The 16,660-nt window shown below is 39.3% G+C and overlaps 1 protein-coding gene across 1 annotated transcript in view; it reads left to right on the forward strand.

The window, feature by feature from the left end:
• Positions 1 to 16,660, forward strand: part of LOC127417265 (cadherin-13-like) — a 596,890-nt gene that overhangs the window by 492,467 nt on the left and 87,763 nt on the right. The window lies entirely within an intron of this gene.

Here is a 16,660-nt window from a genome sequence, read left to right on the forward strand (position 1 = left end):
TCAAAGCTTAGAAGGCTAAGGTTGAGTGAATCACTTGTCTCCTTGGTTACATTCTTGTAGCAAATTAGCTTAAAAGGGAATTATTTCTAATTAATTATAACTGGTTATAATTAATAATAAATATTTAGATTAGATCTTAGAATTAACTGTAGCAGAATCGATATTACAATAACTTGATCTGTCCGTCCAGCGAGCAGACAATATAATTATTTATCAATTCTAGGAAGATTACTTTCCTGGCCAAGGAACAATAGCCTTCCTACTTATACAGTGCTAGCAGTAGTTTAGCATGTAGCAAGGAGCAACATTCAGTGACTTTGAATTATGAGCGGAACACAGAGACAATCAATTGTGAATATAAGGGATTTAATAAATGAAACTATAACTAACATACAAACAAACTAAGCAAAACATACATATATAGAATGAAGGAATGTAAGGAAAAGAGAGAGAGAGAGAGAGAGCACAGAATGGCAATATTTCACATCAGTTAACCACAACCTAAATGAGAATCATCAGAGGCACAATTCACCTTAAAAGGGGTTCAAACTTAAACGCGCATCTAATCAGTTGTAAATTGTTACTTGCATTGGTTTGTTGCTGAATAAGAGTCTTGATGCGGTAGACGAGGTTCTCGATGATTTCTTTAGGAGTGAGTTGAAGAAGTCCACAGGAAATCCACAAAGTTACTTGAAGGTAAACACTGCCAGAAGGTTAAACTCAAGAGAGAGTTTTGGAGTGGGTTGGTCTCAAGAAGAAGAAGTTTTGAGCGATGATTTCTTTGCGCTCTGGAGTTTTGATAGTTCATTGCCGCACCCATTTTGTGGGTGGAGTGGCCAATCAGAGGCATGCATTTTGAGCGGGAGAAACATCCTTTGTCTCCGTTTATGGCCCATTCGCATTTTATTGCTGATCTGGACCGCTAGTGCAGCTTTTAATTCAAAACATAGTAAGAATTGTTCGATGCATTTCACGATCACATGGTGTACATTATTGTGTGAGAAATAAAGGGAAGATCATTTTGATACCAAGAAGGTAACCTCCAGACGATATTAAAGCAGAGATACACTCATACACTTGAATATAGGCGTTTAACGTCTAACTAATACAAGTAAAGGGTTTTAACTAAGTTAATATGATAGGGGAATATACATACAACACATGCATATTGCAGATACATTTATAACTGCTTACTATGGCCTAAATAGAGAAAATGTCTTTAGGTGTGTGTGTGACGTGTATTGGAATTACTGGAGGCAGACAACTGCTCTGGTGCCTGGCACGGGGGGGGTCACCCATTATGGTGGAATGTGTTTGAAGCTTGATGGAGACACTTCAGAGGAGACCTGTTTTAGCATCCTTTTGATAGTGATAAAGACCATCTGCAATTTAGCACCCATATAAATGTAAACGCGGAGGCCAGGTCAGTAATTTATATGCAAATGTCAAAAGGCTAAAAGGTTTTTTTTCCAAACAAAGTTTTTTTCAAAGTGTAATTAGCCATCACTGATCTTACACAGACGTTACATTCTCATCAAAGTCTGACCAGGTAGTTTGCAGTGAGTGCACAAACAAATCAAATATCAGATCAATGTGATAGCAGTCCCCCTGTCTCAGACAGCTTTGTTGATCTAGTTTTGTGAAATCTAGTTTTGTTTTGTCAGACTTGAGTTGTTGTTCTAAAAATGTTATGCGGTGCGATTTATCCTGCCCCGTGGCCTTCAACTTTACCGCTTCCTGGTTTGAGACAAGCATGTCCAAATGCCCAGTGCAAAGCCAATTTCTTTGGCCCAGAACTGCAGTTTAAATTGGTGGAAATGCAAGGATTTTGTCAAGTTTGGCTACAGGTATTTTCAAGACAAGCAAGTCTGAGGTTGAAGCCAATTTCTCCAGCCCAGAGCCACTTTTTCTTTGGTGGAAACATGAGGAATGGTTCCAGATTTGGTACCGGCACCATGTTGCACCAATGGAGTTTTTGCTGTGTGTGTGATGTGTACACATTTGCATTTGTTGTGTGATCTCAGTGTAGGCTGTGTAATGCTTGTGTAGATCAGGAGAGTTTAAAGCAGCTCCTGAGTTTCGCCATGTCTGCTGAGCATGTGGATCTTCACAGCATGAAACTCAGTGTGCTGCTGTGATCATGTGCTCCATTATTACTGCTCTGTCCCCCTAGTTAGAAACAGCCCACCTATTCATGAGCCATATGAGCTTGCTCTCTCTTTCTCTTTCTCAGTCTCCCCTCTCCATTCTTCGTTTCTTCTATATCTGTCCTCTCATGGCCTGCATTTCCTCTTTTGATCTCCTTTTGCCAGTAAAAGGCTCTTTGAAGTACCATAGCTTTCACCTGAGGCAATAAGTGGCAGGACTGAAAAAGAAAAGAATGGACTGCAGGAAAATGAAGGGCATGGACAGAAAGAAGGCTCACGAGGAGATGGAAGACGGAAGGCAACACAAGCCTGTGCAGGGGTTTCTTTGTTTACTTATATTTGTGTTTGTTTGCAAGCATTTGAAATGGCTAAATGGAGTCATGCATCTCAAATGTGATACAGTGGTCAGATGCCTCTGAACAGGAGCATGTTGATGGCATTAATGGCTGTCTCGTAATAGGATTAAGTTTGAATATCTTTGCAATCATACTTGAAAGGTGAATGCAACAAGCAGCCTGGAATTTGATTAGGTACAGATGATGTAAGAATGAGCTTTTAACAATAAAGTAACATTTTCGATTAACAAAAAAGGTCTATGGGTATGCTGTTGATTACCACAGAAAATAATTTGGACTTGTGATCTATCTATCTGTCTGTCTGTTGTACTTTTTTTTTTTTTTTAAACATTTTCTGTTACACAGCAGTGATATTGCAGGCTTTCCTATTAAGATTTATATTTATAGAAGCTTCCCCATAGATTTTAACAAGCAAGGACAAACTGTGCAAAATAAATTGAAACCCCACTGATCTCTCAGTGTCCCACTGTAATTTTTAAAGAGTGCACTGTAAAAGATTTGCAACCGAGAGCCCTTGATAAAGACAAGCATTAAAATTGAGAGAAGGATACAGAATTAATAGATCCTATAGAGTAACAGGATTATTATAGTGAACATATGGTATATGCTGTAGATTTTTGAACTGAAGCCTAGAGTATATGTTGAAACATGCACTTAGCTGTATCAAACATTTTGAAATGTAGAACTCCATAGTATTAGTTTCTATATTCATATGTATTATTTTAGATTCCGAAAACACAGAAGTTGTTCTGCTTCAAAGAGTAAAACAGCAACCATTCTTAGGTCCTGTTTGATGTCTGATTGTCTACTGTTTAATGCACACTCTAATCTCTTTGAATATGCTACATTTTCTTTTGAACTGACAGAATTGGCATCGATTTTTCCATACTGACATTTTGAAAATCTTGTACAGGAACCATAAGGCACAAGAGCACGTTTCGCATGCAGCCAGTTTTATCTCTCTATTGATGAAAAATAAAAGGAGAATTGTCTAGAGGGATTTGGTGGAATTATTTATTAGAGTTAGTTAATTTGTTTGTTATGTATATGTATCGATTCGATCTTTTTGGTGAATTATACAGTAGGAAATTCTCCATACCCAAGGAATTGTCTGATTGTTTAGGAGGTAACAGCAATCTATATGTTTTTATCTCCATTATTTTGCATAACAAAAAGAACTACCAAACTTTAGAACTACTGATACTTTTAAACTCTGCCTTTGTGTATGTTTTGAAGCTCTCATTTGAACTAAAATCAGTCTTTATCAGATGTTCCTCAGAGCACTCCTTTGAATGAGTAATGCTGCGAGTGTGGCAAGCGAGGTTAAGATTTGGGTCTCTGATGTGTTTGCTTTTTTTTCGCCAACTCTTTATTGAGCTCTGTCAAGCTTATCTGGATAAGGTAAGCAGTGAATCACTGCTAGCCTGAGGGAAATCACAAACACTATCAGAATAATAGTGTCACAAAGACACTATTCAGAATTATGGAAAGGCTCGTTGAGTGCATGCTCTCTCCCCACCACAGATCATTACAAGTGATTCTGAGGAGATGTCTCAGGAGCAGATTTGGATATGCTGGGAAGGATTTGTTACCCACCAGCCACAGTGGCTAGTGAATGCCCAATTTTACCAGCCACTTTGATTTTTTATATTCTGTGTGTATTGTCATGGTTTTATGTGTTTTTGTTCATGTTTTGTGTTAATGTCTTTTATTTTGGAAGTTTAGTTCCTGTTTTATAGTCATGTGTTCCATGTCATGTCATGTGATTCCCTGTTTCATGTCATGTGGTCCCCTGGGCATGTGATTTCATGTTTCCCTCCATGTTCATGTGTCTTGCTTTCATTGGTTTATTGTCTTGTTACATTGTTATCAGTTCTGTCTTGTCATTATCATTGTCATGTTTCTCCCTTGTCCATGTATTTAAGCCTTATGTTTGCCATTGTCCATTGTCAGGTATTGTGTTTATGTAACATTGTTTGGAAGTCAAGTCTAGTTCATGTTTATGTTTTGTAGTCATGTTTTTTGTTTCACGCTTCATGTAAATAAACTGCACCTGGGTTCTTCACTTCATCGTCATTGTCTGCCTGTTACTGCCAGCCATCTGTAGCAAATTAGCTTAAAAAGGGAATTATTTATAATTAATTATAACTGGTTATAATTAATAATAAATATTTAGATTAGATCTTAGAATTAACTGTAGCAGAATCGATATTACAATTACCTGATTTGTCCGTCCACCGAGCAGACAATATAATTATTTATCAATTCTAAGAAGATTACTTTCCTGGCCAAGGAACAATAGCCTTCCTACTTATACAGTGCTAGCAGTAGTTTAGCATGTAGCAAGGAGCAACATTCAGTGACTTTGAATTGTGAGCGGAACACAGAGACAATCAATTGTGAATATAAGGGATTTAATAAATGAAACTATAACTAACATACAAACAAACTAAGCAAAACATACATATATATAGAATGAAGGAAAGTAAGGAAAGGAGAGAGAAGAGCAAAGAATGGCAGTATTTCACATCAATTAACCACAACCTAAATGAGAATCATCAGAGGCACAATTCACCTTAAAAGGGGTTCAAACTTAAACGCGCATCTAATCAGTTGTAAATGGTTACTTGCATTGGTTTGTTGCTGAATAAGAGTCTTGATGCGGTAGACGAGGTTCTCGACGATTTCTTTAGGAGTGAGTTGAAGAAGTCCACAGCAAATCCACAAAGTTACTTGAAGGTAAACACTGCCAGAAGGTTAAACTCAAGAGGAGAGTTTTGGAGTGTGTTGGTCTCAAGAAGAAGAGTTTTGAGCGATGATTAGTCTGCGTTCTGGAGTTTTAATAGTTCATTGCTGCACCCATTTTGTGGGTGGAGTGGCCAATCAGAGGCATGCATTTTGAGCGGGAGAGACATCCTTTGTCTCCGTTTATGGCCCATTCGCATTTTATTGCTGATCTGGACCGCTAGTGCAGCTTTTAATTCAAAACATAGTAAGAATTGTTCGATGCATTTCATGATCACATGGTGTACATTATTGTGTGAGAAATAAAGAGAAGATCATTTTGATACCAAGAAGGTAACCTCCAGACGATATTAAAGCAGAGATACACTCATACACTTGAATATAGGCATTTAACGTCTAACTAATACAAGTAAAGGGTTTTAACTAAGTTAATATAATAGGGGAATATACATACAACACATGCACATAGCAGATACATTTATAACTGCTTACTATGGCCTAAATAGAGAAAATGTCTTTAGGTGTGTGTGTGACGTGTATTGGAATTGGTGGAGACAGACAACTGCTCTGGTGCCTGGCACGGGGGTCACCCCCCTTTCTGTGGAATGTGTTTGAAGCTTGATGGAGACACTCCAGAGGCGACCTGTTTTAGCATCCTTTTGATAGTGATAAAGACCATCTGCAATTTAGCACCGATATAAATGTAAACGCGGAGGCCAGGTCAGTAATTTATATGCAAATGTCAAAAGGCTAAAAGGTTTTTTTTTTTTTTAAACAAAGTGTAATTAGCCATCACTGATCTTACACAGAAGTTACACATCGTTACAGAATACCTGACCGCAAAATGAACCCAGCAGTTCAGCTTCTTCGTTTACGTCAGGGGAATCGTCCCCTGGAGGAATATGTAGAGGACTTCTGCACTCTGACCTGCAGGGTCGACTTTATTGAGATTGCCCTCAAGGACTGTTTCCGTTTTGGGCTGAATGAGCCGGTCTCCTCCCTGATGCCTGACAGTTGGATTACCTACAGCCTGACTCAGTATATCGACCTTGCCCTACTGATAAGTGGTTCACCGTTCACTGTGGGGGAGGTGGATAACGAGCCACTCACGGCCGCCGAGCCAGCGTCCCATGTCACGGCCGCCGAGTCAGCGTCTCACGGTCACCAAGCCAGGGTCCCACGTTACGGTCGCCGAGCTTGCGCCACCTTCCCCGGATCCTGAGTCTGCTCCATGCCGTGTCACAGCAATGCCTCAGCCTGCTCCATGCCGTGTCACAGCAATGCCTCAGCCTGCTCCATGCCGTGTCACAGCAATGCCTCAGCCTGCTCCATGCCGTGTCACAGCAACGCCTCAGCATGCTCCATGCCGTGTCACAGCAACGCCTCAACCTGCTCCATGCCATGTCACTGCTCCACGGTCCAGCGCTCACACCTGCCACGGCCAACGAGTCACCATCCATGCCTACCACGGCCAAGTCAGGATCCTGCCGTATCATGTTACCATGTCATGCCATGTAAACACATCAAGTCACTACAGCTCTCCCCCAGCTCCCTCTTGAACTCTTGAAAGCCTGACTCAGTATATCGACCTTGCCCTACTGATAAATGGTTCACCGTTCACTGTGGGGGAGGTGGATAACTAGCCTGAGTCCCACGTCACGGCCGACGAGCCAGGGTCCCACAACACGGTCGCCGAGCTTGCGCCACCTTCTTCCCCGGATCCTGAGTCTGCTCCATGCCATGTCACAGCAACGCCTCAGCATGCTCCATGCCGTGTCACAGCAACGCCTCAGCATGCTCCATGCTGTGTCACAGCAACGCCTCAACCTGCTCCATGCCATGTCACAGCAACGCCTCAGCCCGCTCCATGCCATGTCGCAGCAATGCCTGAACCCGTCACAATAACACCTCAGACCGCCTCACACCGTCACAGCCGAACCTCAGTCTGCTCCATGCCATGTCACAGCCAAGCTTCAATCTGCTCTATGCCATGTCTCAACCAAGCCCCAGTCTGCTCCATGCCATGTCACAAGCAAGACTCTGCTCCACTGTCCTGGCCCGCCTCTGGTCCACGGTCCAGGCCGCCTCTGCTCCACGGTCCAGCACTCATGCCTGCCACGGCCAACGAGTCACCATCCACGCCTACCATGGCCAAGTCAGGATCCTGCCATACCATGTTATCATGTCATGCCATGTAAACACATCAAGTCACCACAGCCCCCCCCCCCCCCAGCTCCCTCTTGAACTCTTGAAAGCCTGACTCAGTATATTGACCTTGCCCTACTGATAAGTGGTTCACTGTTCACTGTGGGGGAGGTGGATAACCCCCCCCCCCCCCCCCCCAGCTCCCTCTTGAACGCTGTGTTTTTGTTTTGGGGTGTCAGGAGCCGCCCCTAGTGGGGGGGATATGTCATGGTTTTATGTGGTTTTGTTCATGTTTTGTGTTAATGTCTTTTATTTTGGAAGTTTGGTTCCTGTTTTATAGTCATGTGTTCCATGTCATGTTATTTCCTGTTTCCCTGCCATGTCATGTGGGTCCCCTGGTCATGTGATTTCATGTTGCCCTCCATGTTCATGTGTCTTGCTTTCATTGGTTTGTTGTCTTGTTACCTTGTCATTGTCATGTTTCTCCCTTGTCCATGTATTTAAGCCTCATGTTTGCCATTGTCAGCTATTGTGTTTATGTAACGTTGTTTGGTAGTCAAGTCAAGTCAAATCTAGTCTAGTTTATGTTTTGTGGTCACGTTTTTGGTTTTCACGCTTGTAAATGTAAATAAACTGCATGTTACTGCCAGCCATCGTGACATATATATATATATATATATATATATATATATATATATATATATATATATATATATACAGGTGTATATATATATATATATATATATATATATATATATATATATCGGCCACAACATTAAAATCACCTGCCTAATATTGTGTAGGTCCCCCTTGTGCCGTCAAACAGCGCCAACCTGCATCTCAGAATGGCATTCTGAGATGCTACTCTTCTCACCACAATTTTACAGAGTGGTTATCTGAGTTACCGTAGACTTTGTCAGTTTGAACCAGTCTGGCCATTCTCTGTTGACCTCTCTCACCAACAAGGCATTTCTGTCTACAGAACTGCTGCTCACTGGATGTTTTTTTTTTTTTTTTTTTTTTCCTGAGTAAATTCTAGAGAATGTTGTGGAGATCCCAGGAGATCAGTAGTAAATACAGAAATACTCACACCAGCCCATCTGGCACCAACAATTATCCATGCGATTATCTAATCAGCCAATTGTGTAGCAGCAGTGAAGTGCATTAAATCATGCAGATACAGGTCATGAGCTTCAGTTAATATTCACAACAACCAGAATGGGGGAAAAAAATGTGATCTCAGTGATTTGGACAGTGGCCTGATTGTTGGTGCAAGATGGGCTGGTTTGAGTATTTCTGTAACTGGTGATCTCCTGGGATTTTCACACACAACAGTCTTTAGAATTTATTTCGAATGGTGCCAAAAACAAACAAACAAAAAAAAACATCCAGTGAGGGGCAGTTCTGCAGACAGAAATGCCTTGTTGATTTGAGAGGTCAACAGAGAATGGCCAGACTGGTTCGAACTGACAAAGTCTACTGTAACTCAGATAACCACTCTGTAAAATTGATGATGACATCTCATTCACAAAATTAAAACAAAAAACTGTTCGTCATGAAAGGCACGTAACATGCTGATTAATAAAGCTAAATTTAGATGGAAAAAGACAATAGTCTAAAAAGGTGACACGTGAACTTGTCCTGTCACAAACCTGCTTTAGCTGAACCATCGGAGTCATTTATCAGACAGATGAAGATAGTTTCATTTAGCTTTATTCTAATTTTCTGCAGTGTTTTAGCGAAAGATGCATTGCAGTGTTTTAGTCTCCATCTACATTGCAGCTCACCGTGTCTCCACTGCTGTTGTTAAAATAACCGTGCCTGAAACTCTACGTAGCCTAATCAGGCTTTATGCAATGCCTTGTATATATCACGAGGGAGAGAGGCAACACGCATGGAGCAGGAATGAAACATGTTCGGCACTTGAGAAAAAGGTGATATAGCGCTGATCGCCCCTGAGTGCTTGTGGTGTGTATAGCTTCATTGTTTTGATGCACTGCTCACTAAAACTGTAGAAACGTTAAGCTAGGACAACCGTTGTCATTATTTTGCAGTCCGGATAGAACCAAGCCATGGTCCAGACTCTGACCGTGTTCCGCTAATTGGTGACCGCTGTTCAAGAGCTACCAGGATTATAAAATTTGCAGAATTGTGCTAGATGTTACATATCAGTCTAATTAAAGTTTCATTTTAGTTTTTAAGTATGTGGCTGACTTTTGCTGCAGCAAAAAAGCATGTAGTTTGGACAGTGAAAGTCCAAACAGACTGAATTAAAAACAGGCATGCACCTTTCATGAGTTTGGAATGCTGGCCTGGTTGGCATAAAGAGCCTTTACTGTGATGGATTCGGATTGTTAAACTAGAGACATTGATGTGAGTTGAACAAATCATTCTTATGGAGTTCCAAACTAAAGTTCAGGATGAGTTTGTTCAGCCAATAGGCCTGTGTGGTGGGCCTTTGAACTTTGCACACAGCAAGCTAAACCTCATTGCCCTTCAAAGTCAACTTGAAATCAAAATTATGCTTATTTACTTTCTTAATACAGGTTTCTGCTCTTAGTATTCTCGTTATTCCAAATACATAAATAAATGTTTGTCTGCATAGTTTCATCAAATGTAATAACATGCCTCACCTCCTGAATCTTTTTATTCAACTCTGTATTTTACCAAGCACTCCCATTGTCTATAGAACACATTTATGATCCAATTAATACTCTGTGATAAATTAAAGTCCTGCCTGACATTTTTCTTTTACAATAAAATATCTATTTCATCTGAAGAGAAGTGTTCTTTACATGAGCTCTCTCTTTATCAATATAGCAAGAAATATCTCTGGTGCATGTTAACTGATTGTGAAAGTACATGAGATATACTATGTTTTTTTTATATACTATTATTACATGGCTCTCTGAAATACTTGATTCTGATTGGTCAGTGGAACCATCCAGCAGTCAGATATTGCTCTGTAACAACCGCCCATCTGGGGATTTAGACGTACCAGAACACTCATTTTATGGTTTGTTGAGGAAGGACGTAGAAGGCAAGTATAAGGGCTTTTATTAAAAAGAACAAAAACTCATGAGGGAGAAACCAACAAACTAAAACAAAATCAAGACAGGACCGAATGGATAACTGGAACAAAACAAGGCAACTCGCATGCAGTACATACACAATAATATAAAACAATCCACCAGAGACATGAGGGAAGAAGGCACAATATATAGGCAGCAAGACACATTAGGAGCAGGTGAAACTAATTAACATTAACAAATCACTTTTTTTTTATTTTTTTTTATTGTCACACAACCATAAACTCAAGTGCAATAGTGTGTGAAATTCTTGGGTGCAGTTCCGTGCAACATAGCAGTCGTGACAGTGATGAGACATATACCAATCTACAATAAACATCAAATTTACACAACACAATATACAAATAATAACATACAAGACACACAATATAGAATACACATTATACAATAAAAAAAAAAGAAATAGCATATATAGTATATATAAAATGTACAGTAGGTTGTATTGTATTGTATTAACATTCAGGCTGTCGGTTGATAGTCAGTTGCCAGTGTGTTGTTAAGAGAATATAATTTATGACAGTCCAGTGTGAGATAATAAGGACTAAACAAGGGGGAGTGATGAGTGAATGAGGAGGCAGAGTCGGGAAGCACATGGCAAGACAAACACAATGACAAGACAATAGAGCACATGGCAATGGAGCCATCATTAGCCATGTGCTCAAACAAAAGACAAGACCAGACACGAGCACATGGCAAGAGATCCAAAACTGAACATGAAGCCATGCGCTCACAAACACAAGACATAGAGCATGAGTGTCTGGATCCCAAGACTGAAGAGACAGGATCCAGACACCATGTTCTAAACATGGAACACAGACTAGACGGAAGAGAACACGGCAAGGTAAACAACCAAAGCTGTGACTGTTTCACCACGTTTCGCTCTATTTTTAGCGTTTCGCGCATGCACACTTCATTTTTTAAACGCTGTGGCGAGTTAAAAGAACTTTATCTTTTCAAAACATGTCTGATGTGTCTAGCTTCTGTTAGCACAAGACCACATTTGGTCTAAACAGCCCCAAAGACACCTCGTTTTGGCTGAATTCCAAGGCAGAATCGCATGTATACTTCATAAATAGTACAATCTCAGAATGCATTATACTTATGTTATTCAGTTACAAAAAATATCAAGAAGGTAATCTAATCTATTTTTTATTTTTTTCAATTGTCTGTGTTATACAGGAGCTGCTGTGTAGGCATCAGACAGCGAGGCAGCTCACTAGGGTTTAAACATTTGTTCATTTGTTCTCTCTTCCCTTGCATATGGTGTGTTTACTGTGTGTGTTACTGCACTTAAAGACATCATTGCCTCCTACTCTTATAAATGTAATTGTTTTTTTTAACACTGTGTTGCAATGACACAATCCATTTACAATCCAAATTTTATTTGATCGCATTTAACTTTGGCTTTTGCTGTATGTGTGGAATCGTGGGTTTGTGCAGTGTGTGGAGGGTTGTGGTTTTGAATATATCTCTTTGTATATGCAGGAGAAACTTTAATTGCCATTAAATCACCATTGTTAAATTAACTCATGCTGAGTTAAGCTTAAATATGGTATAATTTATAAGAGTTGATGTTAATCACCTGTAATTGTACATGCATGTTTATATGGAAGTTTCTTTGCCCCAATACAACAATGCAATAGTATGGCTGTTTGTTGTAATAAAAGACAACTCTTCAGCCATCATATCACACTCTCTCCCATTACCACAGCAACCCCTTATTCTATCCCTATGTTCCTGTAGCTAAACAAATTGCCTTCAAAAATAAAATAAAAACTCTCCAAGTATGGCAGTCAGAATAATCCTTTCTATGTTGAGTTAGGTGACAGTGGAGGAGGGAAGAGTTTGGGGTTCACTTCAGGACTTTCTCTCCTTGCAGTGACAGAGAGAATAGCTGCGCTAGGTAAAACTGAATTAATTGTGATGAACATGAAAACGCCTTGCCTCAACTCACCTTTCTTTACACAGATAGTCATTTCTTTGTGGAGAATCTGGATATGGTTTGTTGTCCCCCCACCCTGGGTTATAATGGTTGCTACAGCTCTGGCTTGCTTTGTTACTTCAATAAAAATAAGATATATATTTTTATTGAAAATATAATTATTGGCATATATGAAGATATCAAATGTACATATTCAAATGCAATAACACGTTTATAAAATTTTCAGGCAAATGAAAACAGAAATTACGGATAAAAGGTTTTTTTTTTTTTTACTACTATAACTGTAGTGCAGTCTCTGATTGGGATAGAAATGCCATTAGTACAACAAATAAAATGTAGAATGTAAAAAGAACAATAGATGTAATAAAGGTAATAATAATAAAAAATAAAGTGCAAAGATGTCAAATTAATTACATTTCTAAAGGTACACATTACTTAAAATATTAGGGGTACTTAAAGTAATTAATTTAAATCAAAGGGGTTTGGCTGGCAAAAAAGTTTGGGAACCCCTGTCCTACTGAAATAGACTACAGCTGCACCAAAGCTGCATCACTATTTCCTCCTGACATTAATAAATAACATGGTGCCAGGCTAGGAAACAGTTTTGAGAAGCAGCCATTTTGTGGTTAAATAATTAAAATTATCCGAAAGGTGCAAACAGGAAAGAGTGAGATTGGCAAGGGCTATTCTAAATTGCTTTTCTTTAAGTTAATTACAGGGTTATGATTTTCAACCAATGCAAAGAGCTGTTTCTTTTTTTTTTTTTTTTTTTGTGCCTTATGATAATAAATTAGATTGTATGTTTTGCATTGCTGAGGCATGATAATTTATGGAAATGAATCCGAGATGGTGGTTATTGTTACCTCAGTTCTGCAGTTTTCCATCGGTGAACTCTCACAAGAGTGGGAGGGATGGAGAATAGATGTGCGATTTTGAGTGTGTCACCGTGCGTGATTGTACAATCCCAATTCCGAAAAAGTTGGGGCAGTATGAAAAATGCTAATAAAAACAAAAAGGATTTGTAAATTATATTCACCCTTTGCTATATTGAAAGCACTACAACTACACATTATATGATAATATAACCTGTGAACTTGATTGTTTGTTTTTTAAATGTACAGTAATTTCAAATCAGATGATTGCAACACGCTCCAAAAAAGTTGGGACAGCCGAGTGTTTACCACTGTGAAACATCACCATTTCTTCTAATAACACTTAAGCATTTGGGCACTGAAGAAACAGGTTCAAGTTTAGAAAGTGGAATTTTCCCCCAATCATCCATTATGTAGGTCTTTTGCTGCACAATTGTACAGGGTATTTGTTGCCGTATGGTGAGCTTCATAATGTGCCACACATTCTCAATGGAGACAGGTCAGGACTGCAAGCAGGACAATCTAGCACCCACACTCTCTGCTCACACAGCCATGCACTTGTAATTCGGGCAGTGTGTGGTTTGAAGTTGTCCTGCTGGAAAATGCCTGGACATCCCTGGAAAAGACTGTGTTGGATGGCAGTATATGTTGCTCCAAAATTTGTACATATCTGTCTGCATTCATGATGTTCTCACAGATGTGCGAGTTACCCATGCCATGGGCACTGACACATTCATGGCCCATACAGACACTGGCTTTTGGACCTGATGCTAATAAAAGCTTGGATGGTCTTTTTCCTTTTTGGTCTTGATAACAAGACAGCTGTGTTTTTCAAAATCTTTTTGAAATGTGGACTCTTCTGACCAAAAATCACAGTTCCACTGTTCTACTTTCCATCTAAGATGAGATCGAGCCCAGAGAAGTCGGCAGCGCTTCAGGACAGTGTTGATGTAGGGCTTCTGCTTTGCATAGTAAAGTCTTAACTTGCATCTGTGGATGCAGCGGCGAGTGGTGTTGACTAACAGAGGTTTACTTAAGTTATCCCAAGCCCATGTTCATGATATCCATTACAGATGAATGATATTTTTTGAGACAGTGATGTCTGAGAGATCAGAGATAACGAGCATTCAGAAGTGGTTTTCATCTTGCCCTTTAAGTACTGAGATTTGACCAGATTCCTTGACGCTTTTAACTATATTGTGCACTGTAGAGGGTGAAATCCCAAAATCCTTCCAATTTGTCTTTGGGGAACATTGTTTTCAAAGTGCTGGATTATTTGCTGAAGCAACTGTTGGCAAAATGACAAGTCTTGAATGATCCTTGCTCTTGAAAAACTAGGCTGTTTTTGGAGGCTCCTTATATACTATGACACAATTGCCTCACCTGTTTAACCTCTCCTGTTTCACATCACCTTGTTATTTCAACTCGTCAAATTGTTATTAGTCCTATATTGCCCCATCTCAACTTTTTTGGAGCATGTTGCAATCAACTGATTTGAAATTACTGTACATTTAAAAAAAAAACAAAAAAAAAAAACAAATTCACAACATAATGTGTAGTTGTTGTGCTTTCAGTATAGCAAAGGGTGAATATAATTTACAAATCCTTTGTTTTTATTAGCATTTTTCATACTGTCCCAACATTTTTGGAATTGGGGTTGTAGATACCCAACTCAAAGCTCTGATGAGATGGTTTCTCAGACTCTTTGCTTAAGCTTACAGTAATTGAGTGAACGTTCATCCAAACACATGCTCCACAATCCTCTGTGGCTGAATAAACTTTGCACAGCTTGGTAAATCTTTGCTTTCACGAGTCTCGGTTGGAAGCTCTTTTGTTCTAAGAGGTCCTGGCTTAGCGCCACATCCCAATAAATTGTCTCCGGCTACAGGGCCCATCTAATAACAATAGGTTACACAGTAAAAATAAAATGTTTTATCTCTCAACTTAAAAAAAATAAAATAATAAAAAATGGTTAAAGTAAAGTTGAAACAGAATTGCTTCAAAGGGGTAAAATAATTGTATTTAGTCAAGAGTGATTAGTAAGTGAAGTTTTTTGCAGATACAGATTCCTTTTGGTTCGTATTTCACCCACTCACATTTTTCTTTAAAAATAAATGTCTTTTTAAAAAATTATTATTTCAAGAGTGTTTTTCTTTTTTTTTATATATATATAATTTAAAGGAGTCATTCCTGAAAAAGGAACATTTTGTCATCTATATTCTCACCCTCATGTTGTTCCAAACCTGTTTAACTTATGTGGAACATTAAAAGAAATGTTTAGCAAAATCTCCAAGGTACTTTTCTCCATGCAGTGAAAACATATCGTTTTCAAGGGGCTGTCAAGTTCCATTAAGGACAAAAAAGCACTATAAATATTACCCATAAAATTATGTTGCTATATCCAATTCTCCAGGTGTCATTTAATATAGCTTTGTGAGAAACAGGCAGAAATTATTTAAAATGACATCAGGATAAACTAAGGAGTAAATAATGACAATTGTAATATTGGATGAACTATTTCTTTAAATAACCTTCCCAGTATTGTACTAGAGTGTTATCCCCTGACTCAAATTATACAGTCTTCAAGGAGGTCTTGCTCTCTTGAGTAAGAATATGTGTTTGTGCGAGCATGTATGTGTGTGTTTTTGTGTGAAGGCTGTCAGGGGGTTTAGGAACAGAGTGAGATGAATGGAAGGCGAGCGGAAGTCTGAACTTTAACAAGGAATTAATGGACAGGCTGGCAGGACGTAGTGCGCCCACAGAAGGGGTCTGATTCCCTCGGAGTCTGACCAAACCTGATTGATGGGCCGTCTCCCCCTGTTTATATTTTCCTGCCTCCCTGTCACATTTATTTCCTTTGTACAGCTCTTTCTGCCAATATGAAACAGAAATATCTGCAGGGGTGACAGTGGCAATTTGTCCCAGACATGAGTGCGAAGGGAGCGTGGAGGAATCGACAGAATTTTAAGCCACAGCTGCGTTTTATCAACCTATGCATCACTGTGCACTGATCTGAGGGTCAGTGGATGTCCACATGAGAGTTAAGCCAGTGTGAATGAAACCTACAGAGAGAGAAAATAGGAACAAGAGCGATGCTGACCCAGATGGAGAGAATGGGGAAAGCGAGATTCTGCACTTTGTAAAAGTGCCTAGTGTTTAAAACCAGGTCATATGCCACAAATCTATATTAGGGAGGGAACCACTGGCCAAAAAGTGAATGTATTGTGTGCAAGACAAATACTCAGTATGCTAACTGATATACGTAACTGGTAAGTATATTTTCAGAAACATAAAGGCTATTTACATAAACAAGTGAGGTGAATTTCAAGACATATATAAAAACCAGAGTCAATGAATTGTCAGG

This window comes from Myxocyprinus asiaticus, chromosome 26 (genome assembly GCF_019703515.2).
Source record: "Myxocyprinus asiaticus isolate MX2 ecotype Aquarium Trade chromosome 26, UBuf_Myxa_2, whole genome shotgun sequence".
Taxonomy (NCBI): Eukaryota; Metazoa; Chordata; class Actinopteri; order Cypriniformes; family Catostomidae; genus Myxocyprinus; species Myxocyprinus asiaticus.